Source organism: Tamandua tetradactyla, chromosome 5 (genome assembly GCF_023851605.1).
Source record: "Tamandua tetradactyla isolate mTamTet1 chromosome 5, mTamTet1.pri, whole genome shotgun sequence".
Lineage (NCBI taxonomy): Eukaryota > Metazoa > Chordata > Mammalia > Pilosa > Myrmecophagidae > Tamandua > Tamandua tetradactyla.
The window spans coordinates 185,441,405-185,468,264 of NC_135331.1; the positions used below are offsets into that span (position 1 = coordinate 185,441,405).

At 36.3% G+C, this 26,860-nt stretch overlaps 1 protein-coding gene across 4 annotated transcripts in view; it reads left to right on the plus strand.

Moving 5' to 3' along the window:
• NKAIN2 (sodium/potassium transporting ATPase interacting 2) overlaps positions 1 to 26,860 on the plus strand; it is a 1,040,630-nt gene that overhangs the window by 492,756 nt on the left and 521,014 nt on the right. For 2 of the 4 annotated variants that reach the window (XR_013176423.1, XR_013176422.1), the window contains exon 1: positions 26,297 to 26,449. The exons of the other annotated variants lie outside the window; for them this stretch is intronic. The gene's annotated coding sequence lies outside the window, so the exon portion shown is untranslated. Of the gene's footprint in view, positions 1 to 26,296; positions 26,450 to 26,860 lie in introns of those variants that run through there. 4 annotated transcript variants of the gene reach the window in all.

The window sequence follows — 26,860 nt, forward strand, 5'->3', positions numbered from 1 at the left end:
AAATTCATTAACTATTTCCACTTTACTATGCTGGTTAAGTTGACACTAAATGAAGAAATTATTTTGGGGAGTAGCAATTACTATAGGAAAAGCCTTTTGTGTAATAGTCTCTGTACTATTTATTTCAAAATAAATATTTCTTGGTAACAATATCACAAAATACTCCTATGTTGACTCTTCAGATGCCTTGTGAGCAGCTTTAGCTGCAGGAATGCTTTGATCCCCCAGATGACTCCCTAATGAAATGGCTGTCTTTTTCCTGGCCATCTCTGTGTTATGTTTGCAGACACCTTGTCAGTCGTCTCTGCAAACGTTGACTCATCTGGGAACTTCATGGACAAGAGCATGTTATCTGAGCTCCACAGTTAAACCTCTGTGTGCCTAGCCCTGTCATTTTCTGGAGCACAATAGAGTTGGTTTTCTCACTTTCCATTTTTTAAAGGCACCGTTAATGTGTAAGGACTTTTTGCAAAAGAAATGTTTTACTAAATGCATTAAACTAGTTTTGCCTGGAATTTCTTTTTTTTATAGGGGGCACCTGGGGTAAAACTTTTGTATGTGTGGGCAAGAAGATGCTCCTCAGAAGTGAAGCTGTTTATTTCCTAAATAATTTCATCTCACAGAACGGCAAACTTGGAACCACAAAGATTTTTATTTTAATTCTCCTTTCATTGTTTTGAAATGTTAGTGTTTGATGGAGGGTTTAAATAATAACATTTACATTTATAGTTACATTTTCAGAGTAATTTGTAGTGTGCTAAAATTTAAATTGTATTAATATGAATATATTTATTAATATTTATTAATTTAACTAACAATAATTTTTATTATTTTAATGCAAAAAGTGTAATCACAGTTATGGGAAAAGTGTGTGGACATTTTGGTGGGCATGTAACATGGTACTGTTCAGCTGATAACTTAGTGAAATGAAGACAAACGTAGAATCTAAACTGAAGTTCAGTCTAAAACGATAACTAGGATTTGCTTTTCATTATTGCTTATGTTTATCAATGTAGAGTGAGGTCTCACACTGGCCACTATGGGAATGAGGCTCACTGATGAAAGGTAAAAATTACATCAGCCACTTTTACCAAGCCTAATACAACTTTATTTAGGGAGAAAATGCAACTTGATATCTTTGCTAAACTCCCATTATTATATTGGTGCATTGGGGTTGAACATGAGGGAATTTTAACAAACCGGGTAAAACATTTGCTTTTAAAGATCTGATGCGAACATCTATTCCCAGAGCACAATATAATGAAAGCTTTTCTGAACTAGAAAATATAATATGAACTTAAAAAATATTTCAAAGTTTCTGTCCCTTTTCCACCAAAGAAATTTTTCAATATGGACTCACCTTCACTAGATGTCATAAAATAGTAAAAATACATGAGATCTCAGGGAATATTCACCAGTCTCCTGGTGATCAGCCCATCCTGGCATTGTCACCATTTGCAGGCCACCATCCTCACAGCAGTAGAAGGGCCTCCCATGGTTGTACAGCCCACCTCGTACTCAACTCTGTATCGTGGACAGTGGAGTTAGTTGCGTAACTTTTTTTCTTTTAATTTAGCTAAAGCCCTTTCAATGCTAATTAGGTAATGTATTCTTCTCCCCAAATCACCTTATCTTTCACACTGAGGAGCATAGAGTCAATCTGTTCATGGCTAAAACTCCACTTAACTTTCCCTTCTTCAAGTAGAGTGGAACACAATTAACTCATTTTTTAGTGTCAGTTTGCGCCAAGTCATAATAAGATATGTACAGAATAGAAGTACAAAGTGAGGTTCATAAAGCAAGAAACGATGACGTAAATGAAGTTGCTTGACTAAAAATTCTTGGTTATCTTTTCTCTTAAACCATGTTGACAACCCTATGCTATTAGATAGTTCTTGAAGACATTTTGGAATATTGGTTCTGATGTTTTCTCATTTTAAAAATAAACCTCAAGCAGAGATTATTTCTCTCGTAATTTGCTTTACAGAAATGTTAGAGCTCAGATATTCTCATGGAACATGCGAGAAGTTTATTACTCTCGCATATAAGTAAGGCAAATGTTATTCAATTGAAAATTACACTGAAAATCATGTGATGTGAGACTTGGAAAAAGAGGAGCTAGACAATTGTACTGTTCTAAAAATATATATATAAAGAACAGGGCAGAGCATTGGCGGCTCAGTGGCAAAGTTCTCACCTGCCATGACATGACAGAGGCCTGGATTTGATTCCTGGAGCCTGCCCATGCAAAAAATTAAAGCCCTGTGTCCAAATCACTACCGCAAATTACCAATATTCTATCTTTTCCAAAGTGACCTATAAATAAATTATAGAACAATGAAGTAATTTAAAATTAATTTTGACTTTTCCACACAGTTATTGGGAGCAATTATTAAAATCATGAAAATATGAATAGTTTAGGTAAAAGCAATGAGCTAAGTTCAAGGATGCTTTTTTGGTACTTCTAAATAGTTTGTTAGCTTTAGTATCTGTACAGCACAATCACTATTTAGGCAGATCCTTCAGTTATGTTATGGATTAGATCAGTCAAACCAGCATTGATGCAGCTTCTCTCTCTCTCACTATCTCCCTTTTGTTTTTACTGTAAAGTTTACAAATACCACATAAATTTTACTAGACAATGATTAAAATCAGAAATAGTGATACTAATACCATGTTGCCCAATATGTGATAATAATCACTATAACAGGAATTTGAATATGCGTGTGTATGTAATTTAATCTCAGCATGGCTATCCAAGGTCGATTCTATTAATTTCTCAGAAGGAAAACTGAAGCTTAGTGAAATTAAGTTGTATTTCCAATATATCGTGTTGCTGTTAAGTAGGAAAAAATTTAGTCACGGCTCTACTTGTCTGCAAAGTGCTTTAAATTCTTGCTTTTTTTTTTTTATCTCTAAGCTGTGTGCTTGCTGCTCAGCAGCAAGGAATTAGGGGGAATAATAAAATATACACAGGCTATGACACAAAAGACACATGCATACACACACACACACAGCAGATAACGTACTGAAGTCACTGATGTGATTCTCGTGTTAGCTACCAATTCCTGCAAACTAAAGTGTTCCTCCGAACTTGAACCACGAATGGTATCTGATCAAATTCTGCCTCTGTCCTCTGCCACCATGTTTCTCCAACATATGCCTCAGCGCCCCTAATGATGAATGTCAGACGAACTGCTTCTGATTTCAGAGCTCAAATGCAACAAAGACTTTCTAGTGTTTAAATTTGCAATTTCTTAATGCTTAGAGCACCCCCCACCAAAAAAATCACTGAGTCAGATTAATGGACATATTCATAATGAACTGCTCTGTTTCTCTTCTCATTTCCCCACAAAAAAATCTTCATAGTTTTGTATCACTGCTGCCTCACTGCCCTCCAGTGTAGACAAATTCAGTTAACCCCTAAGACCAAATGCAGTTTTTGTGAATTGCTGCTTTCATAGTAGATTCAAAAAGCCTTCATTGTTATTTAGTGAAAAAAAGAATGACATCCTTCTGAGGATCGAACCATTACTTAGAAATCCTTTACTTATCTGATATTTTTTAAGTGCCTCTTATCACCCCCAGCTGTGGTTAAAATATTTTGTTGTCTCCCTTCTGGAATTGTACTGTGGCATTTACCGATAATTTCTTTTGAATTCTCTCATCTGTGCAACGGGAATGCTAATGCTTGCTTTGTCAACCAAGAAATGGGTGTAGCAATAACATAATTTTTGGAAAAATGCATCAAATATAAAGAGCAAATATTTGGAGTAAAACAATCAAGGGTTAATGTTAGTATGATTTATAATTACCATGTGTATTAAGGAAATAATGGTATTTTGCATAATCAGTTTCCAAGTGAATAAACAATTTTTTGAAGTAGGAACCTGAAAATACTACTGAATCGCCACCCACAGAGCTATTTTAAGTTCCATGTGTTGCTCTGCTTTTCTACTCAAAATGTAATTTAAGGGGGGGCCAGGATGGCTCAGCAGGCAGGGTTCTCACCTGCCATGCTGGAGACACGGGTTCGATTCCTGGTGCCAGCCCATGTTAAAAAAAAAATGTAATTTAAGGACTACTTAAATTATTTTCTTCAGTTTTTTTTATGTAGCGAGTAATTTCTTATTTCCTCTTTTACTCTCAGAACTGCTTCCTCTACTTCATCTACTTTGTTCACTATCTGAACATTTTTCAACTTCTCCAACCATATTAAAGTTGAAGAGCCTTAGAGTGTATTGGAAACATAAAAGTCTTCCGTGGAGATTATGTTCTAACTCTCCTAGATCATTTACCCATCGTAACTTTATTACACGAATAGTCTGCTCTATTTTTAATGCTGCTCTTCAGTTCACTTGTTGAATATATTCAATTTTACAATTTTTCTTTGGTGCTCCTGCCACCACTGTTAATAATTGACAAGTCATAGGGTTTCTGTAATTATATCCTTACATGGAGAAGAATGATTTTAAAAGCGCACATCTTATAAACTGTTGTGTAAAGGTATGGTAGGAGTATAAGGATGACGTGCATCAAAATATTAGGACATTTGGAAAAGAATCAAATTGATACTGCATTGATTGCTGATTCATTTATCACCAAATTTGTAGCTCTTGTATAGGACAAAGCAAAGCATAATCAAGAAGGAAATAATGGGTTTTTTTTTCCTTTTTAAAGAGATCCAGGTAGATGAGTCAGCTCTTACAATGTATATATGTAATATTTTTTCCCTCAATCAATATCTAAGTCCTTCACCAAAAAAAAAAATTCATTATGAATTTTCCAAAATATGTCTTGATATGGATTTGGGGAGTGATACGAAGAAGAGCAAGAGTTTTTACCTAAATTGAGTTTAAGATTGCTGGAAATTTTATGGTGGTATGCAGTTAATTTATTTTGTTTAATGTATGTTATTTAATTTAATAAAGTTTCAACTTTAGAAAGTTTAATATAAAGCCCATTTTTTAATATTTAGATTATTTTTCACAGCACAAAATTTTTATTTGTGAGATTTTGGTCATTGTTCAGTTATTAAAAATCTGACTGCATTCAAGTCATCTACTGTTTTTATTTTGTCTTTTAAATAATTAGCAATCAAGGAAAACCCTGACTCTTCTGTTATTATACTTAGATTTTCATCTACTTATCTCTGTTTAATATTTTTATGGTCGTGATATATAATCGTGGACCAAGAAATAATAAAGTAAGCCCTGAGGCAACAGAGGCATTTGTTTGGGGTCTTAGAATTGCAATTCAGGGAGCAGAGATTCAGGTAGCAACCCAAACTGTGTCCCATGGTGGCATCTCCAGGCAGGGGTCTTTAAAGAAAAAGACGACTACGTAAGTTGTTTGTGATTGGTAGATTTTCTGGGTCCTTCAAATATCCTTCAGGTTAGATAGTTTACTTATTTCTTTATCTTATTGTTTGTTAAAAGTGTCCAGATGTCTTCAGGGTTTTGAGGTTTGTTGTTTATGCAGGGAACAAGTGTGCCATGCATACTTGCACAGTTTGTGGTGTCTCAATGACACATGAATAAGAGTAACCCCAGAATGGCCTCTGGACTCCATTTCAAATCTCTTAGATACAATGACTCTATTTTGTTTTCTTTCTTTTCATGTAATGAATATTTTTATTCCAGGAAATAGAGAACAGCCAAATTATGCATTTTTTGAAAGGGATAATTTGCCGATTTATCACCCTAAAGACAATAAAGTTTCGTTCTTCCTATTTTTATTCCCATTTCTTCCCTAAAGTTACCTATCAAACACTTCATTAATCATCTTCATCACCAGAGAAAGTACTTTTTTATGTGCTTTTAATTTCCCGCAATTCCAACCTTCTTTTTTGGTACTGTTTACTTAGACACTTACAAGCAGTTTTAAGTGACCAGCTCCCAGGCATCCAGCTAATTAATAATGGGTAACATATAAGCATTTTTCTAATGTAAGTTTTACTACCTCTCAAAGTTTCTGGCCAGTTATCATCCCTCAGATAAAGCATTCAAGAGCCCTTAAAGCAGAGGATTTCAAAACATCCCCCATCAAAAAGTTAGGAATGCAAATCATCTATTCCCCACTCTTTAGCCCTGCAACACACGTACCTACTGAATTAAAAACTCGGGATGGGCACAAGCTCTCAGCTTTGTAAGAAGCCCTTCAGGTGAGTGTAATGTATTGAGTATAACAACTGAGAACCCAACTTGTAGCAAACATAACTCTTCACTTTGTAGTGGCAAATGAGAAGTTTTACTTGTCTCCCTGCAAAAGACATGAGGAACCTTTCTTTTCAATGACTTAAAAGAGTGTAGTTTAGTTTTGTTCTTTCTTTGGTTTTAATTTGCTTGAATGTTTATTTCGTTTTCCTGCAGTGTCATCCAGGATGATGGATTCTTAGTTCATAAATTGATTAATCATTTGGTTATTTTTTTAATTACCTTTTTTATTTTTTTGGCGCGGGCAGGCTCTGGGAATTGAACCCAGGTCTCCTGCATGGCAGGTAAGAATTCTGCTACTGAGCCACCATTGCATCGCCCTCATTTGGTTTTTTTTAAATTAATAGTGTTAATAAAAAATATTTTTACTATTAAAATATTTTATTGGTTTCATCACTGAAAATGTTCAAATCCTGGAAATGGGAATTGTATAAAACTAAACTAAGATCATGATAATGTAAAGGAGCAAAGAAAAAGGAAAAACCTGCATTCAAATGGAGCCATTCATTACCAGCATGTTAAAGCTCAACGTATCTTCTTGTGTTGGGTTAACTACCCGAGGCCTGCAGGCTACCTGGGCAGTTGATAAACTTTTGCTCATGCATTTAATATTTCAGTTGTAATTTAGTAGAGTTCAGTGGATCATGCCTGCCTTGACTTTATCTTACTTTCTACTCTTTCCTTTAAGAGCAATACACAATCATATACAGCAAATCCTCTTACTCTTAATCCACAGGCAGACAAAATATTATCAGTTTTATGGAGAATGGATGTACAAACCTGACATGACTATAAATATTCCCATGGCAATAAACTGATGTTTGTTTCATTATTTAAATTGGCTTGTTTTGATCTTTTGATTTAGTCTTTTGTCACTAAAATTTGTAATTTAAATGATAAAGTGAATATTCTGAATAGTAAATACCATTTACTAAGTCACTGTCATTTTGGAAGGCATGTCTCCATGATTTTGTGCTTCACATTAGGTCAGGGACAATAATTCATAGGTGGCATTTCAAATGGATAATGTAATATACATTAACACATCAGGAAAACTAATCTTTGTCAAAGCTTAAATAAGAATATTCAATTCTTTGATTATGTTTCTAAATCTGGACCTTGTTTGTGGGGATATAACTAAATAGGAAATAGAGTCTCTGTCATGATTCTTTGGTGAAGAATGTGATTGAAACTCTAATTATATTATTATCAGTTTGGTTTTAAAATGATCTGTGACTTCACTGGAATGAAAGCAAATTTGCTGAACCAAGACTTATGGACAAAACAATGAAATTTGTGGGTTAAATTATAATCCTTTAAATATGGAGAGCTCATGGCATTGCTGTCACCCGCCAGTGGACAGAGTTCTCACTCAAATGTATAATTCAAATGTCTCGAGATCTGTGCTGGTTTGAAAGGATGTATGGACCCTAGAAAAGCATGTTTTAATCAAAATCCTATTTCATAAAGGTAGAATAATCCCTATTCAATACTGTACATTTGAAACTGTAATCAGATCATCTCCCTGGATGGTGTAATTTAGTCAAGAGTGGTTGTTAAGCTGAGTTAGGTGATGACATGTCTCCACCCATTTGGGTGGGTCTTGATAAGTTTCTGGAGTCCTATAAAAGAAGAAACATTTCAGAGAAAGAAGGAGATTCAGAGAGAGCAGAGAAGAACGACATAGCCATGAGAGCAGAGAGCCCACAAGCCAGTGACCTTTGGAGATGAAAAAGGAAAATGCCTCCTGGGGAGCTTCATGAAACAGGAAGCCAGGAGAGAAAGTAACATATGACTCCATGTTTGCCATGTGCCTTTCCAGCCGAGAGAGAAACCGTGACTATGTTCACCATGTGCCTTCTCATTGAAATCCATTGAGAGAGAAATCCATTGTGAACTTCATCAGCCTTCTTGAACCAAGGTTTCTTTCCCTGGATACCTTTGATTGGACATTTCTATAGACATGCTTTACTTGGGACATTTTCTCAGCCTTAGAACTGTAAACTAGCAACTTATTAAATTCCCCTTTTTAAAAGCCATTCTGTTTCTGGTACATTGCATTCTGGCAGCTAGCAGACTAGAACAAGGTCTCGTCAATTTGCAACACAATAAAATCCCATTTCCTTTAATACCAAATTATAAAGACTCCAAGTTCACACTTGCCTAGGTTAGCAGGCAGTGCAGTCTCGCCCCACTCGGTCACCCTTCCATTTTTCGTTCTAACATGCCTCGGGAAATTCATCCCTGTCAAACAGTCAGTCCTGATTACTATTACCTTACCGATGAAGTCATTTCTCAAAGACACTTCTCATGGCTAAAGGACCACACAATGTCTGCCATGATGGCTAGTTGCTCCAGAAAATGCCACCACACTGCTAAGGTGCAAAAACTACCTACAGACTGTGCAGTAACCCTCTTTATCCCTGCTGCTGCCCAGCTCCTACAGATTTGGCAACCCCAGATCTACTGCCTGGTTCAGGTGTGGATGACAACATATTCCCAAAAAGCTGCTTCCAGTTCTGCCATGCCCAGTCTGTGCTGGGCCATGCCACTTGCCTCTCCATAATTTTTACAACTATAACTATTCCCTCGGTACCCTACAGTTCCACTGGAATGGTTAAGCTGTCAATAAGGTTGAGACACAACTTGCATTCTGTTCTTAGACCCAGTATTTCCTTCTGATAACCTAGGCTTTAGAATACACCCCACTGAGTTTTCCCCACACCCCTGTTTTCTTTCTGTCATCAAGCATCATTTGGGCTGCCCAATTGCATCAGAAATGTTCGATACTCAAAAGGGAGGGACATGGGATGGGAATTCTTCCAATCTCCATCCTCACAGGAATTGTTTTAGTCTACGTCAGTTTCTATCAATTTAGAGATTAAAAGAGAGTCTGAGAGAAGGGGTGTTAAATAATTTTACATACAACATGTTATTCCCTGCCTTTGAGAGACCAAACCACATCTTTTGCATAGACGTAATTTCCCCTGTGCCCCTGAACGAGCTTAAGTGTGTGCCTGCCTTATATTATTAAGTCAGTGTTTGCAATAAGGGAGAGTCTAAAATAAGGGAGAGTCTGCACCAATGGTGTAACACAGACACACACCCCCACCACCACTTCAGTCTTCCACACTGTTAGTTCCTGGCATCTCCTGGGCAGTCTGTAGAACAGTGAATAGTTCCAGCAGAACATCTGAACACTAACCGTACACTTTGTAGAGAGAGAGGTTTATCAGTCACTAGTATTTAAAGCATAATGCATTCCTCTTTGTTCTATGGAGCAAAATTGGGCACTTGGCTAGAAATAGCCAGTGGTGCATAAATTAAAATAATTTATTTTAATCTCTAAATTTAGTAAGTTGAAGTTCTAGAATCTGAGGAAAAGTATTTGGTGCTATCATTTCTGAACTGTGTGGAACTTGTCCAATCTTATCCAAGTTTGTTAAACTCTTTGAGCCTTGGTTTGGTCTTTCCATTAATTATTAGTTATTGTGTAAAAAAAAATGGAGTATTAATAAAAATTGATCATCTGCCTGGCAAAAAGTAGGTGTTCAGTTATTACCTAGTATCTTAAAAATTATTCACTTACTTTGTCTATTTACTCCTCATCCTTGGCTACGCTTCATGGAGACTTGGAAAATAGCAGCAACACATTGTATATGAGTCAAAAAGGTTCTGAACTAAGAGATAACCAAAATTATTTTAAGTCCTCTTCTCAATAGGGTTCCACTACTCTTCTACCATAACTTTATTTTAAAATGTTCTTTATGAATCTGCTCGTTAAGAATTTCTATAACAAAACTTTTAAGTACCAATAAACTTGCTTCCCTCCTCCTCTTTATCTCTTTCCATTTTTAATGTTCCCATTATTATTTCTAACTTACAGGACTCAGTAGAAAAGAGGCACTACTTTTCAAACAGTACTTGTCATGAGTACCGTTAACATGAATGAAAGATTTCCAATCTGACACTGAAAAGCAAGATAAATACATGTATAGTTCTCAACCGCCACATTAAAGATGTTCAAAAATGCACATTACTCACTATTTCCATAATTTACCTGTCAACAGCTCTATTTATTTGGGGATTGTTTTTACATTATCATCTGTGTTCAGGCATAGATGATAAAGCCACACACATTCATCTGGGATAACAGGATTATAAATGATATATAATTTTGAACATAAACTAATACAGATTCCAGAAAAAAAACAGCTTCTAGTGTTTTGTGACTGCAGCAGATAATCCATGAATTGATAAAGCTTGGAAGTATAGAACACAACACTCCAGTGTCCCTACTATCATTAGAAATACTGTTGTTAAATGATTTCAGAAGAGCACAGTAAACAGTTTTGTGTAATGCTGTGGTCAGGGCTACAGAAGAACTTAAGTGGAGTCCTCAGAAAATCATGTGGTTTCAATATCCCAGGGTTCATGGTGTGAGAGGATCCGTCCCCATTAATCACGTGTGGTAGCTGGGGGTGGGCCTTGTGAGCAGTAAAGAAATCATTTGAAATTCCCAGTTGCTAAATTCCATGAACAAACATTGTAATCCGCTTTAAATGACTGTTTTTTAGAGCTAATTGGTTCTGAAAGCATGAGTGTCTACTGCCCTATCAGGCGCAAAGAGGGGGTGGCGGCCTGTTACAATGGAGAAATGACTGCTGAGGGCCTTTGGCTAAGTCCATCATCATCATCATCTTCTGAATCACCATCACCATCATGATCATCAGCATCTGCAGCACAGGAGAGTTCTGAACACCTGTCCCTACAAGACATAAATGGGGAAATTAGGGGAACAAAGTTGTAATAACTACAATTTCTAAAATTCTCTTTGGAAATTATATATCTTCTTATGAGTTAACTATTACCTTCAATTTGGATATTGAGGCTATATTTTAAACCTATACTGAATTCCAGAATACTATTTTTCTATATAGACTTTTCCCTATACTTTCTCTAAATCAGGTCATTGCTCTGAACAGAAAAATGACATTTTTAAAAGGGTCCTTTTACTAGATGCAGCATTTCCAACAGTAACCCATGATATAAATTAGTATTTTGACAATAATAAAGGCAAGCAAATTTGTTAGAAATGATAAGGAAAGCATTATTCCTATGTCAAAAAATGAGACTATCATAAATATTGCACACATACGCAAAATCCCATGCCTTTCTTCAACTTTTTCCCAACTGGAACACATTATCACTTATTTACTAGCTCCACTTCTCTTTTCTATTGTCTTCTAAATCAGGGCTACTCTAAATCAGGACTAAAGTTAATTGGGTTCCATTTCATTATTCACTGAAAAATCACATAAAGTTATCTACTAAAATAGCTAACTTATAAGTGTGAGTCATCAATTAAGAGCTTTGCATTTATTAAATCACTCATTTCACATTTACTGAACATGAGACAAATTTGTAGCCTGTTGTGCTACCACTCAATCCTAGCTTGTGGCCTCTCTCAGATGAGCCCCCCACCCCAGGGCAATCGCTGGGCAGCCTAGACTTGGCTAGATTCTCGCTTGGCACAAATGTGATGGAGAAGATTCACATATTGGCAGGATGGTTGGTAGAGATGACATTAAAATTCCTTCCAACCTCAAAATATTCTGATTATTAGATTTCTAGATTCTAGGATTGCTTTTTCCAAGTACTGCAAGGCTTTTCCATAACGTAATGATTCATTACAAAATGATTGTAAATATTTTAATGAGGATTTGCCTGTTAATCTTTCTTTAATGATAGTATGGTTTTTTTAAAAAATAATTTTTCAGTATGCTGGTATGTCATTATTAGTGATGTTTTTTAAAATTTGCCTTATTTGTTGTTTTAGTTCCCTAGGCTCCTCAAAGTAATACCATGAAATAGGTTGGCTTAAACAATGGGAATTTATTCGCTCACAGTTTGAGACCAGGAAAATGTCCAAATCAAGGTGCTGCTTTCTTCCCAGAGACTGGCTGTGCATGAGCCTTGGCTCAACTGCCACATTGCAGAGTAATAGGTAGTGTCTGCTGGTCTCTCCCCTCTCATCTGGGTTTCATTGCATTCAGCCTCTTACTTCTGTGGCTTTCTCTCTCTGTCTCTCAATTCATTCTGGTTATAGGGGACTCCAGTAATAGGATTAAGATCCCATCATGAATGAGGTGCATCGTACCTTAACTATGAAATAACCTCAGGAAAAGGTCCCACTTACAACAGGTTTATGTCACACGAATGGATTAGATTTAAGAACAGTTTTCCTTGGGCCTACATACAGCTTCAAACCACCACATCTGGAACTAGCCATTTCTTTCAAGCCTAGAAACACCATCTTTAAATTTTTTTTGGCATGGGCAGGCCCTGGGCATCGAACCCGGGTCTTCAGCACAGCAGGTGAGAATTCTGTCACTGAGCCACCATTGCCTGCCTTGATTTTTAAATATTAAATCTCTACCATTAAGATGAAAATTAAAACAACTCACATAAAAATATACATATACCACATTCTGGGCAGTTTACTGGATACAAGTTTTACAATATCTAACATGCGCAATTTTACCTTCAAGGGGTTCAGACAACATAGAAACCAGAATGTTGTGTCTTCTTATTAGCGGCACATAAGAAGACAGCGCCCATATCAGGCTGGGGGAGTGAAGGAAGACTCTATAGAGAAGATAAATCAGCTGAAACTTGGAGAATGTGTTGCATTTTACCAAGGAGACAAGACTCTAATAAGGTGATCAGAACATGTAGAAGCAATGAATCAAGAAAAGGCTTAAAATATTATTCAGAGTTCAACAGCTTGTGCACAGAGCTAATAATTGAGAGTAGCAAGATTTTGGACTTTTCATGTGACAACATGTCCTATAAAACAGACATCCTTTGGTCTAGGCCTATGAACTGTCCTGTACTTAAAATTACAATGGGAATATATGGACATTTTATAGAAGAGAGGGTTCAAGTTATGTTATAGGAATACGGGACTCTTGGATTCACAAAACATCAAAATTAACTGATACAGACTAGAGATAGCCATTAGTGTTTGTTTGTTTTTAATAGAGAAGTTATATGATCAGTTTTCTAAGTTCAAATTAGCAGTCATTATGTAGGAATAAGAAGAAGAGAGAAGAAATGGAGTCTAGAAGATGACTTTTGAGACCTGAAGTATTCATATTTAAGACAAGGAGAACTTGAAGTGGTACAGCAGTGATTTGAAGGGAGATAAGAGGGTGGACTAAAGATATATCGACATAGGTATATAAACAAATCTGAATGATTTGTTAATTTTTACAACCAAAGAGTATCAAATGGTTTTCAGGCTTTGGGCTTGTGGACCCAGGTATATGAAAATGCCATTTACTATGATGGGTTTAGATAATAGAGGAAAGGCAAGTTTTGGGAATGAGATGCTAAATTTAGTGTAGGAATTGCTTAATTTAAGGTGCCTTTTGCCAACCAGATGAAACTTTCAACTGAGCAGAATATATAGAATACTGGAACTCTAGAAAGTTGTACTGTATGGAGCTATAACTTTGTAAGTTATTAGTATTTGGGTCATTGTCAGGAATGTAAATACTTCAACATTTTAATAAGTCACCTGCCAACTTTCCTTCAGGCTCATGGTAGAATTCATTAATTCATTATGAAACTTTTGCCTACTGAGCCCAAATTCTTTCTTGATTATTAATATTGCTGTCCATCTACTCAGCCATTTTCCGTCACTGGAGTTGGCATTTAATGTAAACATTTTGCTCAATTCTTGATGGAGCTACATCCTTGATGAAGGCAAGACTATATGGTATAAGACGAAGAAAAAACCTATGTATAGAGTCCTAGTGAAAAATATGAAATGTACAGGGAAAGAAAGAGTAAAATGAAAAGAAGACATAGGCATTACAGCCAGAGCAAGAATTACAAGGGTGATGTCATGAAAATTAAGAAATGTTGTGTTTTAAGGAAGAAGGCAATGATGAACAACTGCAGATCAACTGCTCAGTGAGAACCATTTCCCTAGGGACTGGAATGTGTTTATAATTGTTTTCAGATTAAGATATAATTAATGAATAGCCTTAATTTTTTAAATGTCAGGAATTGTGAAAAGAGAAAACAGATTGCTATAGATAAAGAAATGGAAGGAAACTGAGTTAGTGAATAATTTTAGTACTCTTTCTTTGAAGAAAAGATTATTATGAAAGAATGATAATTAGAGGTGATAGAGGGGATGGGAAGTGATATTGAAAAGAGGGCTTTTTCTTTTTCAAGGTGATAAAGATTTCTGTATGTTTACTATTTAGGGAAAAAGGTCAATTGATAGAAAGATGCAACCAAGTTACATGGCTGGAAATGAGCTTTAAGATTGCTGTGTTATAGGGAGGAGAGCATTAATGTAGAGATTCTTAAGGACAGGAGACTATTTAGAAGACAATAGCATTCAAACAAGGGGTAATGAGGAACTGAATTAAGGCAGTGATCTTCAGTATATAGCGAAGACAGATTCAAGGGATATTGAGAGTGCCTAATTGGCAGAACTTGGTGATTTACTAGGTTTAGAGGATTAGTAAAGGTCGTATGTTGTCAATGGTTCTGATTTGAGTGGTGAATATCTGTGCCACTTATTAATACAAGAATTCCCTTATGGATAAGGAAAGAAAGAAATTCTTACAAAGAAGTGTGAGATGGAGATGCCTCAGTGTTTTGGAATATGAAACAGGGGATAAGGATAAAAGAGGGTGCTGGAGATAAAATCTGGGGTGGATCAGGTTCTGGATAATCCTCTAAGCCTCAGCAGTAGCAAAAAAAAATTGTAGACTCCCTCTTTTGATGCTTTATCCTAACTTTCTATGCTATATTCTTCACTTTGCTCATCTTTTAATTATTTTTCTGTAGTTCAGTACTTCCATTCCATTTGGTTTTAATTTCAAAAGTACACGTTACTATTTTAGCAACTTACTGACTCTACTATTGGAATCCTGTGTTTACACAATAAAATTCTATCAACTCCTCCTTCCCCTTCCCTTCCCCCTCCTTCCTTCTTTCTCTCTTTCTCTCTGTCTTTCCTTCCATGCAATTATCTTGAACCTTCTGTTTTGTATTTAGTTCCTCCCAGTCGCCCTTGCATTGCATTGGTGCCAGTAGATCGAAGCCTCCCACCGTCAGCCCCACTCCACATTAGCTTATTTGAGTTTCACAACCAAAACCCACAAGCATTTGTTGAGAAAAAGCATTTCAAAATAGATTTTTATATCCATTGGGTGTATGTGTCTATCTCTAGCCTTCTAATATAATCAGCATATTCCAACTCTTTATAACACAGAGTTGAGAAGCCAAAAAAATATTAGGTAGGAGGATGTTTGAAAATGAAATGTCTGCTTTGTGATGAGTCCCAAATTTCATTTTCTACAGTCCCAAGGCAGACTAGGTAACTACCTAACATTTGAATGGCTTTCAGAGTATGTATAGGGAGGTTCCAATGCTGTACCCTCGCTCCTATCTGAAGACATACATTTGATGTATATAAAAGAAGTATGGTGAAAATGAATGCAGTAAACTTTTGCTATGTAAAATAAAAAAGCTAAGTACAGACCTGAACGCCTCATGCATAAACTAGATGTTGCAGGAATTTTAATGTGTACAAGTGTTATTTCAATCCAAACAACTGATGATTAAAGAAAACCAAATCTGCCATGAGTCATTACCTTTATTGATCAATATAGTAAACTTCCTTTGAAATTTATATGCTGACGGTTTAAATGTGTAAATGATATAGCTAGCAGATCACTCTAATGCCCAGCCATAGCATATGTATTCCTTTTTACCCCATCCAAGTAGTATCATGAAAAGCTTTTGCAAGCATCAAGCCAAAACTTCTATGCAATTTTGCCTGCTTATTCCTGGTTGAAATTTTAGATCAGGAGAAAAGTCTAAATAGTCATTGCTCAGAGGACTATGTCACAATTCTGCTTACAAGGAAATAACATATTTTCTACATAAGTGAGCTAACAATATTAAAGCACAATGCAATCAACCAATATTTGTTAACTTTTCAATGAGCTATTCATAGGGGAGAAAAAACTTAAAACCCTTCATTTGTCAAGAGTTGGGGTAGTCATCTTATTCCTCTATCAGCAGCATCTTTGCCTCTTTATCTTTGATAAAGCAGCAAAACATCATAAGAAAAATTCCTGGGCTACTCAGACTTTGTTTCCTAACGTTTGTAAAATAAGCGCTTGTCGTCAACCAGATGATTTATTTTATGATTTATTATTATTTTAGTAAACTGATTTTCCTGACATTCATTTCCTCAGCCAGGAAATATTTGGATAAATGGTAAAAGTTCATGATCAAATATGTCAGGTGCATTCTTAAGACTGCAGAAGCCATAGTGGTACCTCAATTCTATGGGTATAATTCTAGACAGTATGTTCCTGAAGTTAAGGGTTTCATGACGCAAGGATCAAATTATTATGGTACTGAATAATAGTTAAGTAATTTTATTCATCGAATTCTGTTACAACTATAAAATAATACTAGACCCAAAAATACAAAACTTTTTTCTCAAGTTACTTCAGTGATAAAATATGCTTTAAGTTGTAGCTGCTTTTTTTGATTGATGTATTTTTTGAAGGTCTAGCTATCAGTACAATTGAAAGCAAAAAAATAGCAATAATAATCCTTATAATAACTGTTATTATGATTATTATTGCACCTTCTATTTATTCAACACCTAGCAAGTATAGTGAGTTTTGTATAGACCATGCCTGTCCTTGTAATATGATGCATGCATTCTGTTATTACAGTGAGGGAATGGATGCCCCCCCCCCATGTTAAGTAACTAGCTCACAGCCAAGTATGACTGTGATTATAGATGGTGGAGTAAGTCATTGTTTTCTTAAGATATTTGTGTAAATGAGAGACTCATGATTTTAACATTGTTAAAATAAATATTTATCTAGCATTAGTGGATTTGATGGCCAGGATTATTCTCAGTTGATTTATGACCAAAAATGCTCTCAGATTTCAACCTTATGTCAAGATTCATCTTTGGATATATTTAAATTTTGGACATATTTTTATTTAAAACATGTATTAGTGGCAATATCACATTTATTAATGTGTGAATGTACATGCACACATAGTAATAAATGTACATATTTGTCTATGTAGGTGTCTGGCTTTTGCTGCTGAATTTAAGGTAATCTATGATTTATCATTAAATAGAACTTGGAAATCAATAATTCATGTTTTGTTTTGAAAGTCCTAACATACAGATACAGTGTATGAAAACAGCTTTTTCTTTTGATATGAATTTAGTATATATTATGGTTTAAAAGGATGAAATTATTTCCCAGTAGTCACTTATATAAAGGATAGAAGATAGGACAAAGGAGTTAGGTTTGGCCAGGATTATTTTAAGATGACCAGAATATAATCAAATAATTAATAATTCAATAATAAAATTAAGCTATAAAATGCTAGGGCTAAATAAAGGTAAAGAAAAATATAATTTCTTTAACAGCAAAGTTGTGCCATGATATGTAAAGTAATTAACATGCTTATGGTTGAATCACTGTTCATCAGTTTATTTCTTACTCCACAAGGTGCCATCTTAAGGAACCTCTGGGGAAGAGTGGTAGGTAGGTGAATGGGATTTCATGTTGTTAATGGTTGTTTAACAGTTTGAAGAGTTGATGGGCTTAGGTTGAAATATTTATATTTAAGGGAGAAGAAACCATTAATCCATCCTGTACAAATAGCTTGAAATCAATAGCTCTGTGCATCCTGTGGTTGTCACTGATGGAAGTGGAAAGCTTTTAATATACATAAAGTTTTACAATGGCAATTGAATTTCATGTTTTTTATTACCATATTCCATAGAAAAATATCCTCTGATATGATGTAAATTACTATATTTTGGAATTATTTATTAAAATTTGCTAGTCTTATTATACTTTTTTAAATGAATGTGTCAGTTAACAATTTATTCCAAAAGGAGCATTTCTCAGAAATTTTGTATTAGTCATTAGCAAATGGTGTACATCTTTTTGGCATAAAACATGGATATTCTTTGTAACTAAAATAACAAATTACCAGAAATTGTCATTTTCAACATATGAAATATGAAGCCTAGTAGAAAATTGACTTTTATCTCTAATGAAAACTGTAGGCCACTAGTTCACCATAACATTAATTATACACTAGCATGTTACTTCATATAGAAGATTCACCAAACTCTATAAATGCAGGTAGTTTTATCTGCCTAAGAGCAATATTATCTATTTTGTCTTCTAAAGTTAAGCAAAGTTTACAAGAGATCAAAATATAATCAAACTTAATATTTTGTTAATAGATATAAAAGTTGAAATTAGAAATGTTTCCTGAAGTTATTGACCTGATTTTTTCCCACAACTATCAATATTGGAATGAATGTAGAAGACCCATTCTACTTCAGAAAGTTTCAGATCCAAGTATTTAATCTCATCTCTCAATTACTTACTTTAAAAAAATGGATCTGCATTCTTATTACCCACTTTACACTATAAAACTATCTGCCTTCATGATATGTGACTAGTTGAATACATTCATTCTATAGTTTTTAATTATCACTTTCACCAAGCACCTGTTAGTGATTATGGTGCTGTATCCCTTCCCAGTAAAATTCACTGTTCAAGGATGGAGTTAAATATGTACATAGGGAAATCATAGCTCAATATTTTATCATAGAGATATGAGTAAAGCGCTATGGGAACCCAAAGACAGACTTGATTTTTTCCACACTCATTTCCTTTTCGCTATCTCAGCAATCCAACCTCATGCTTCCATTCAAATCATTTTCCCTCTTCTAAAATTTAAGATCTACCCAAAGTCACCACCTCATCCCATCAACCCCCACAACTGCCATGTTTGTTAGCAATATATAACCACACTGAAGTATACACATTATCAGTCAGGTGTAAAAATTTAAGTTTAGTAACTGCCCAATGATGCAACAAAACTAAACAAAATAATAAAAATATTTTAAAAACTTAAACTTGCCAGTAAAAAGTAACCCATATTTTTCTAATTTAAAATTACTTATCATGTCTCCAGTCAACGATACGTGTTACTTGCAAAGAATCTCCTTTCCCACTCCTTCCAAAGATGGATGTGGAACAAGGGAAAAGTTGGATTTTCCCAGCACTGGGGCAACCCCTGTTCTATGGGCCACTGTTCAGTGCTGCTTTCCACTGACCTCCCACTGAAGGATGATTCACCTGTATTTGCCTTTTGCAGTGTAACCTATTGCCCCAGTGTCCACACCAGGCATCTGTGTCTTCAGGAAAATGCGGGATTCCTGTTCTCTTTGCTTGATGACATGGCCCCATCATACCTTCCACCAGCACTACCGAGTCACTGAATCAGCTACATCCTGTAGTCAGGCCCTGGCTTAGTATATCCATCCCACAGCCTCTTTCTATAGTGTCCCTCCCTCCATGACTGAGATTCCCCTGCAGGCCCATCTCAGCTCTCTGCTCCTTTCCACAGCCCCCATTAGAAGCATGTGAGAATTTCAGATCCCTTCTGCATGACCCAGGATCTTGGAGAGTCATGCGTGCTTTCTCAAGCCTTCTCTGTGATTAATCACATGTACCTCTGCTTACAATTTGCTGTGGATACCCTGGGATGGGTTGGGACACCCTAAGTTAGCCATGTCCTGGAGTTCCAAATGGGAAACAAGATAAAAACCCATTCTCTTTTCAACTCATCTTCAAAATATCTCAGATTTTTGTCCTTCACCACTGTCCTTGCCAACTGAGGCCCAAGGAGCAAGCACTGTGCCCTGATGAACTCTAGGATTAACAGGTTTTCTCCTCCCATCTCGGTCTCCTCCTTGCTTTTTATTATGATGTCATATCCTTTTATTATCCTCGCCTTTTATTACGTCATATTATGTCCTGTCCTGGGAGCCAATTTTCCAATTGGGAAATCTATAGATCTTGGAAATTTAGAATTTAAAATGATACCCACTTTTTACTTTCAAGAAGACTACTGTCAAAGATGTTTTCTTGCTAAAGACAAAGAAGCACACAAACACAAAAAGGTATCTTTAATTCTCAAAACAAGCAGTGAGCTTTTTGTTACAGTATATACCTGCCCACTCTTTCTAGGGCCATAATCACCTTAATTGGATGGTGGACTTTGTTATAGATAAGGGTACATGCTTCAGGAGATACTTCATTTTTTAATTGTGCCTTTTCTGTGTACCATGGCTATTACTAAAAAGACAGCACAGTGGAATAATGGTGAGCTGAGGGACTAGACATCACTGCAAGGGTTCAAATCTCAGCCCAGCCACAGGTTAGCTAAGTAACTCGGGGCAAAATTATTTAAGTATTCTCTTCCTTGGTTTAAGGAGCTGTAAAAATAGTAATAATAAGAATAGTACTTACCTCACAGTTTTTTAATATATTTTAAATCAGTTGATGTATGCAATGCTCTTTACATGCTACTTGGTAATAGCTGACATTTGTAGAAAGTTTTGTATCTTTATTGTCTGGATTCAGGAACTGAGAGAAGTTGCCACCTCGTTTGCCAGCTTGTTCACTCTTCCTTCATAAAATCCCCCTCATTTTCACATTGAGCTTGTTCTTACTCTCAGTTACCTTGCTTAAAACCATAAAACCTAGACACATGCAACAACTTGCTAGCATATCATCTTTTATCTAGCAACTTTCTACCTGTGTAAGTGTTGGCAGATTAATCTTTATAAGTATGTGTCATCTTAGTCCCCTGTTCAAAAGGCAGAGTACAGTTCCAACCTTTTAATCTTTAAAAAAAAGCCCTTTTTGATGTTTCCACAACCTACCTTTTAAATCATAATAGTAATTAGCACTTACAGAGTGCTTTCATCCTACTTTATAGTAACTCATCTAACCCTCGCAGCAATCCTCTAAATTAGGTACTTATTATGATGCTCCTTTTACAGATGAAGACATTGAAATGCAGAGATGTTAGGGAACCTGCTCCAGAGCTAGTAAGGAGTGGAGGTGGGTACCCATTACTCTCCATCTGTGCTCTTAACCTCTATGCTATTTAGTCATGTCTTAGTTTTCTTGGAGTGTCAGGACAAAGCAATATATATTGGGTTGCCTGGAACAACAGAAATGTATTGTTTATGTATCTGGAGACCAAAAGTCCAAAATCAAGGTGTTGGTATGGCCATGCTCCCTCTGAACCCCCTAGGGAAGTTTCTTCCCTTGCCTCCTCCAGTTTCTGGTGTTTGCTGGTATTTACTGGTGTTCCTTGGCTTGTAAACCCACCACGCCAGTCTCTGTCTCATCTTCCAATGGCCCTCTTTTCCACGTCTGTCTGTCTCTGTGTCCTGATTTCCTTCCTCTTATAAAGATATCAAACCCTAATCCAGTTTGAACTCATCCTTACTAACTACATCTTTAAAGACACCATTTCCAAATGAGGTCACCTTCGTGAGATAGGGGTCAGGACTTGACCACATCTTTTTAGGGGACACAGTTCAACACATTAGAAGCCATATCTTCAGCCTTTCCTATAAAAACCTTTAAAACTGTACATACTGACTTCAGTGTAATCTGTCATTAAACAAGCATTGCACTTTTTTTTCCTTCTGTCCTCCTCCTCCACACATTAATCTACACACAGTACCTTCACTTTTCATGCCAAACCCCTGTCTTAGGTCTAGCTTATCTTCCATCCTTATGACATTTTTTTCCTGACTTCTCTGAATTGATTTGTTTTTTTCCCTCTTAGAATTCTGTAACACTCGTGATATGCAATCACATATTTTCTTGGGGAAATGTATAATAAGACCATATTGTGGATGGCTATCTATCTACAACAGTCCTCAATACAGTACTGTAGTGACAGAGTGCATTCAATAAACCTATATTAACTTGTCTAATTTATCTTCATTGTAGTAGAGAAAAATGAAGTACAAAGCAATTTGCATACACTGGCCATACAATATAAAGTGGCAAGCCCAAAGTTTGTAACTTATAGTTATTTTACCAGCAAAGGAATTAGATGTTACCTGAAACATATCACCTTTTTAAAAGTTCTATAGTAAAAATAACACTTTGCACTACTATAACACCTCCTTCCAGTATGCTATGTATGTATCGTCATATTTTTTAGCAGCATCCTGTTGTGCTATGACTTCTGCCAAACCTTATAAAGAAAATCTTTGGTAAGGTCTGACATGATAGAGAAAATTTCAGCCACCAATGCCAAAGCCACTGAAATGCTTATGAAAGCCACTGAACTTGGATTAGGAATGCACTAAGTTGGGGCTAAGATCGTAGCCGGATGAATTCCAAAGCCAAACTCTTTTAAAAGGAAAAGGATCAGACTTAGATTTTCCATTGAAATCATAAGGGACTTAACATGTGGTTAAGTGTTTGGACAGTTCAACTGAAAGACTATTAAGAAATGAAACCTGTTGACCTGGATAAACAGATGGGATTAGAGAAACTAAGGCAAGCCATCCTTTATATTATATTTTAGTTTTTAAATTTGATTTTTTTTTCTGGGAGGGAGAGATTATTATTAAATCTGGAAGAATCTGAAGCTTCCTCACACTTAATTTAATAGAAATTTTAACTTATAGAAAGTTAGAGTGAACAGAGTTTTAAAAAATTCTCAAATTCAACTTGCTCATGTTGAATGAGTTCTGGAAAGCTGAGAGAGGGTAAATCATTGATGTAAAATATCCAGGCCTGGAACTAAGTCTGGTGGTTTTTCAATCACACCATGCCATTTAATGCTGTAAGTCAAACTTAGAACATTTTCTAAATTAAAACTCTGTTTTGGCTAATCTATTACTTTGAATTAATAGCATATCTATGAGTGAGATCAATTTAGCATTCTAATGAGTAGTATAATTATGGCTTTATGTTGTAGACATTTCCTTAATGTATTGGGGTTTAAATAGCCTCTACCTGCTTTTTTTTTTAAGTTTTAGTAAGACTTCCAAGCATCACTCCTACAGCTTAATTTAGCATATTTATTTAAATAATTCATTATAACTAGCCAGGCTTGTCTTTATTTTCTCACTTTTCAATCAATAGCCCTGGAAGAGATGCCTCCATCTCAGGGTTTGATTTCCAGTGCTGCTATTTAATGATTGTATGACCTCAGGCAAGACACTTCTTTGGGTTTCAGTTCTCAATTGTGAATCGATTGAGTTGGACAGTGTGATCCTGTGGCCCCTTCCAGTCCCAATACTTTCTCATCCTGCATCATTTTTACTGGGCCCTCTTCATGACAGGCACCCGTCATCCCTGATGCATATGTTTCACCCCAGAATGTTAATCTAACAGCATCCCCTCCTTCTTTCCTTTTGTTTCTTTCTCCCTCCTCTGTCTTTATGAATTTTACTTCAGGTCTCTTTTCTCACCTTCATTCGCACTCTTGGGGCTTAAAATCTCAAACAATATTCAAAGAGGTCAAAGTACTTACGCTTGTTTGGATTCATGTGTCAGACTTAAAATGCCTATGCTTCATAGATATTTTAGGTTCTTCCAGATAAATAAGGGTCGATGGAAATAGGTATTCCCAGTGTATTTATTATGGAGAATACAACTGTTTAAGTACTAACATGAGATCAAATGTCTAAGCTAAATGAAGAAAAATGCACTACAAGGCACATATCTGTTTCAGTAATGTTAGCATGGGAATTGAGGGTGATTTCATACTTAAGTTAGAGCTTTCATTTACACAGATGATTTTTTTGTTATGATTTTAATTTGATTATTTGTGCAGCTGCAGTGAAAGTGTCTCATTGCCATCCCTGCCTTTTATGATATTGCTGACACATCACTGTGATAAGACTTTTAAATTGCATGAGAAAGCTATTTTATATTCTTTCTGAAATCATGATTAGAAATGCTATTTAAAGTACATTTGATATTTTAAGAAGCCAAATGTGTGTTACAGATTTTGGGAGTTTACATCTACTACTCACAAAGTGCATTTCCCTGTGCTACAGTTTGTTAGCATTGACTACAAACAAGTATCATCTTCCAGGAGACTCCATGAACCTACAGTAATTATATACCACAACCGTATAATTTTCATAGGAGTAGATTCATTTGGAAATTGATTGAAAGCTGAAATTAGCCATTTTGCCAACTATTACCAAAATCTCCACTGAAATCAAGGGTGATGTTAAGTATTTTAGCTTTCTAACTGCTAAAACAAATACCATACAATGGTTTGGCTTAAAAACAGAAACTTTTTGACTCATGATTTTGAGGCTAGAAGTCCAAATCTCAGGCATCAGAAGGCCATGCTTTCTCCTTGAATGCTGGCATTGGGGGCTGGTCTCTGGCAGTGCCTAGGTCCTTGGCCTTTCCATCACATGGAATGCTTATGGCGCCATCTTCCTCTTTCTCTTCTGGGTTCCGTTGACTTCCAGCTTCTATTCCTCCCTGGTGATTTTCTCCCCATGACCTTCTCTTTAAGTTCTCCAGTATTAGGATTAAGACCCATCTTGATTCAATTGGCCACACCTTAATTAAAAATGATACATTCAAAAGGTCCTGTTTACAATTTGTTTAAACCCAGATTAGATGAAGATCAAGAACATTCTTTATCTGGGGTGCATAACTGAATCTGCCACATATGAGCAGCTACCTCGTTGATGTCTAGATTGTCTGGGCACACCTCTCTCAATTATTCGAACTTGAGGTATTCCAAAGCCCACCCCTGAAGCTATGCCATCACAATGCCATCACAAACAAGGCCATCACAAATGCAATGCCATCACAAACAAGGCCTCGGGCTATAAAAGAGCTCTGGGACAGGAGATCTCTTTACAGTTGTACCAAATTGTGGTCAATCCAGGAAAGAGTACTTTCTAGAAGCTAGAAGTGATATTAACAATGAGATTAGCAGAAAAGGGGAGCAGTGTGGTAAAGGGAACACATCGAGCTAAATTTAATAGCCTTTGTCCTGCTCTTAGGTGTTCCATGAGGTTTGGGACTGAAGGTTTTGAACAAATATCTCATTAAAAAAACAAACAAAAAATATGATGGCATCCCAATGATGGCTCCATAATAGAGAATATGTGTTAATTCTCTGAGTTATCCTTCCACAGTCTTATCAAGGGAAAATCAGTTTTCCAGGCAGAAAATTTATTCTGGCTCAACCTCTTTTCTCTCTTTCCTGCAGCCTCACTTTTCTCACTTGGTAGTTTCCCCAAGCCTCCCTCTCTTGGATCCATTGTCCAGCCACTTGCTCTCTCAGTTGAGCTGCTGGCAAAATGTCTGCAGCACTGCTACCTTCTACTTGGCCCACCCAAACTCTAGGAAGCTTATACACCCCTGGCCAGGCAAATGACAGGGACACAGGCATTTAACACCTGGACCTTCCTTCCTGGCTGCTGTCTCTTTCCATTTGCTCCTCATGCTGGTCAGAAAGGCACTGAGGGTCCATCAGCAAGTCTTCTGCAAAAAATGGCCCGTGAATGGAGGTGCCAGCGTCTCCTCACTGAGATGACCTCATTTCCCTAGGAAGCATTCTCTAGGATCTCCCTTCCTATTTGGCCTGTTGTGTGGGTGGGATGGATTAACCATGGCACTCTTTGACTAGATCAAGGCTTGCAGCTAAGACAAACAAGTTTCGGTATATTTAGGCTGGAGAGGAAGGCCTGGAGTAGAGGTAGAGGTGGATTTATAACCCTGATGCTTTTATTTTTTTTTTAGACTGTGAACTAATTCTCCCTGTTTTTGGTTCCTAGCAATCTCAGACAATTCTATACCACTGGAAAAGACTTCCATAACATCTTTTCCATAAGCAGAAATTAAAGAATGTCATTAAAAATCATTAATAGAAAAGAAAAAGTAAAACATTCAGAAGTTTTATTTGGTGCTGTGTCTTTGGTGCTCCCTCTTTGAACTAATTTCCACCAAACATCACTCTTTTAAAGTTTTGCAAGATAAAATAGTTTAAAAGTTTTCTTGGATTGTGTTGCCTGGAGACACAAGAAGATGCAGAATGCTTCTTGGGAAGTACCCTAGGAGACACATTTTGGAGGAAAGCAGCAGCTTACAGAGAAAGAAACGCAATGCCATCACAAACAAGGCCTCGGGCTATAAAAGAGCTCTGGGACAGGAGATCTCTTTACAGTTGTACCAAATTGTGGTCAATCCAGTCAAGAGTACTTCCTGTTCCCAAATCATCCGGTCCACGGCCACAACCTGTCCACTGGTGCAGCCTGGGCAAGACAGTTGCCTGAGGTGAGGGGCAATGCCCAGGAAGGGATTCAGCTGTGAGCCTTCAGCTGCAAATAGTTCCCACACCTGGGGATGGTTGCATCTGCCTAGAGAGGGGGCTCAGTAAGAACGCTACTCCTTTCTATCTCCAGTAGGTATGGCACAGGCTATGACAATGTCAAGCTAAACAGAGAAACCTTGACTCAGCTTCACTATATATAAAATGAAAATTCTAAAGAGGAATGATTGATATAAAAAATATTTAAGTTAATATTGGTCACAGGTTGTAGTGTGTGTTACATATTGTTTTCAATATATTATTATGAAAATCCCTAGCACTTCTATTTCTAGAAAAGCTGTATTTCTTTTTTAGATGATGATGTAGCAGTTTCTATAATTGTAGGATTTTTAATGTATCCAAAATAACATGTCCGG